The sequence below is a fragment of the Elephantulus edwardii genome, unplaced genomic scaffold, assembly GCF_000299155.1.
Source record: "Elephantulus edwardii isolate Elephantulus edwardi_28Jun2011 unplaced genomic scaffold, EleEdw1.0 scaffold00260, whole genome shotgun sequence".
NCBI classification, from domain to species: Eukaryota; Metazoa; Chordata; class Mammalia; order Macroscelidea; family Macroscelididae; genus Elephantulus; species Elephantulus edwardii.
Window position 1 is genome coordinate 1,123,127 of NW_006400010.1, and position 3,128 is coordinate 1,126,254.

Genomic DNA, 3,128 nt, shown 5'->3' on the forward strand with positions numbered 1-3,128 from the left:
AAAACATCTGAAACAATATGTTGACAGGGAACTACAGAAATTCAAGCTGGATTTAGAAGAGGAATGACACCAGGGATATCATTGCTGATGTCAGATGAATCCTAGCTGAAAACACAGAATATAGAACAATATCTATCTGTATTTTATTGGAGGCATTTTTTTTTCGTCAAATATTTGTACAAATCAGTTATATACTTTTTTAATGATACAGTAGGAAAAAGTGATTCTAAATATAGCCAAGTAAATGCAGAAAAATACATTACTATTTGAGGCAGACCATGCTAAAATATAACTTACAATGATCAGTTTGCATTTCAGATGGCTAATAATGCCTGAAGTTGGAATAATAATAAAATGCAGTAAGTTAAATTTTGCAATATTTGCTCACTCTTTTGTACTAAACACTAGTATATTTGAGATGTTCATAAGACTGGGAAAAGCAAATAACCTGATCCTTTTCTTTAAGCTTATTATTTTCTCACTTGGTCATACGAATGCAAACAAATCAATACAGCATAAGATTTTTCACATATTGAAATGAAGACTTGTGACTTGTGAAGATAGATTGTATACCACGTAGCACTTAACAGATGAAACCTGCAATTATAATCAACTCAGTTTTTTTAGAACACCAAGATTTACAAACTAAAATCATCATGTGTTAAAAAATTTTACTATTCAAGATATTTAATTGATCATTTTTCTTTGAGATTGGTAAGGGTTAGGTCTTCAAAAATCTGAAGAAGTTGGTAAGAGGAAAAAAATCCTCAATGCTTTAAAAACACAACTGGTCAAGAGTTTATACAACTTACAAGATGGAATTTTCTGTCACAGAACCATTCAAGTTCCCGAAGCTCTTCCAAGCCAACTACACAGAGATGAAAACAGCTTATCCATGATTAAAACTGAAGTCGTCCATCAAAAATTGGAGAAAGACACTTCACCCAAAGAGATCTTTTAAATCATTGCTAGCTGAACCACTATTGGTCATAGTAGTTGGTGGCTCTGCAAAGTTCTGTGGGTTAAAGAAAGGATTACCCTGCATTCCAAAGGCAGACTGTCCCATCATGTTCATCTGTGTTCCCACTACTGTACTGCCCATACTTGGAGACCCCTGAGGAGGTACAAACTGATTAAGCCACTGATTTGGTTTCTGTTGTGAGAGTTGGTTCATGCTAACTTTGGGTTTCTGAGGGCCAAAAAGATTATTAAGGGCAGACATATCTGTGGGTCTCTGTTGAGTGGGCTTCAAGCCAGCAGGAGCAGGACTCACAGCATTGAAGTTAGGCAAAGAGGCAGGTGTTCCAAGGGTCATCTTGGTTACTCCAGGTGCACCTGGACTACTGAAGAAGTTTTGGTTTGTATTAACTGGCATGTTGAATCCTGAAGTCTGAAAGCCCATGTTGGCGTTGAGACCATTTGTCAAATTTCTCTTTGTATTATCAACTGGTGTAGAAAACATCATGCCAAGGCCCATAGGAGAAACAGAAGCAAAGGTACTTGGTGTGGCAATTTTAGGAGTACTAACAGAAAGGCTGGTCAAAGACGACATGTTATCCATCAAGGTATCTGTCAAGTCCTTAGTCTGTTTGACCGGGGCAATGGGTGTATGTACTTGAGGTTTAAGAGGCTGCTGGCTTTTCAACTTCTGTGCTTGTTCTTGTTCTTTTGCCAATTTTTGTTTTTCTTCAAGTATAAGTGATGCTCCTTTATGTTTATTCTGTAGTCCATCATCTTTATTATCTGGTTCTCCACCAGTCAGAAGGTCAGCTCCAATACTGTTAAAAACCTTGTCGATCTGCTGATTCCCAACATTTGTAGCTTTTATCTCTTCTGAAGCATTCATTTGACCTCCTGTTGTGGATCACAACAAACTATGGCTAACTTTGAGAAGAATGGGAACCCTAGAACATTAAATTGTGCTCATACAAAATCTACGCCTTGATCAAGAAGCAGGTGTTTAAATGGAACAAGGAAACACTGTATGGTTTAAAATCAGAAAAGGTTGTATCCTTACGCTATACCTATTCAATTTGTATTATGTTGTTGTTGTTGTTGATTGCCTTCAAGTCGAGCATGACTCATAGCGACCCTATGAACAAAAGACCGGAAGCCCCTCTACAACTATCAACACTTATCAAAGTTCATCGAGTTTCCAGAGGCATTTATTTAGGAAGTGGATGCTACTCATGCTTCCAAACCTGTCATAGTATGTTATTATTATGTGCTATTGAGTCGACTGCGATGTATAGCAACCCTATGTACAAAAACTGTGAACCCTTCCCTGTCCTGAGCCAGTCTTATTAATTCTGACACACTAACCTCCGTTGCCTCAGTTACTGTATCGATCCATCTCATCCAGGGTCTCCCTCTCCTGTGCTATCTGTCCACCCTTCTGAGCATTATGGCCTTGTCCAAGGACCGATCTCTCCTGGCCATGTGCTCAAAGTAAGTGATGCAGAGCTTAAAAATCCTAGGCATCAAGGAGAGACTTGGTTTCACTCTCTCCAAAACAGAGCTATTTGTTTTCTTGGCGGTCTATGGTATGTTCAAAATTCTTCTCCAGTACCACAACTTGAAGACATCTATTATTCATCTGCCATCCTTAGTCATGTCCAATTCTCTGAAGCATAACAAGTAACTGAGAAAATTGTGACCTGGGTTAGGTGCACCTTTGTATCCAGACTGACATCGTTGTTCTTCAGCACTCTGGAGAGGACCATAACAGCAGATTTCCCCAGTGCAATTAGTCTTTTGATTTCGTGACTGCTGGTGTTAAGAGTGTTGATTGTGGATCTGAGCAAACGGCAATTGCTAACATCAATCTCTTCCCATCTAATATGGTGCTGCATATATTGTTGTTGTTGTTATGTGCCATCGAGCCATTTGCGACTCAGAGCGACCCTATGTACAACAGCCCTAAACCCTGCTCTATCCTGTGCCAATTGCATTGCCTCTGACACACCGATCCCGATTACCCCAGTCACTGAATAAATTCACCTCATAGAGGGTCTTCCCCTCCTGTGCTGTCCCTCTACCCTACCAAGCATGATGTCCCTCTCCAAGGACCTGTCTCTCCTTACAACGTGTCCAAAGTATGTCAGACGAAGCCCCAGAATCCTTGCCTC

The 3,128-nt window shown here is 39.7% G+C and overlaps 1 pseudogene; it reads right to left on the reverse strand.

Annotated features, from left to right (window-relative positions):
* Nucleotides 1-940: 940 nt before the first annotated feature.
* Nucleotides 941-1,846, reverse strand: LOC102870765 (annotated as a pseudogene).
* Nucleotides 1,847-3,128: the final 1,282 nt, after the last annotated feature.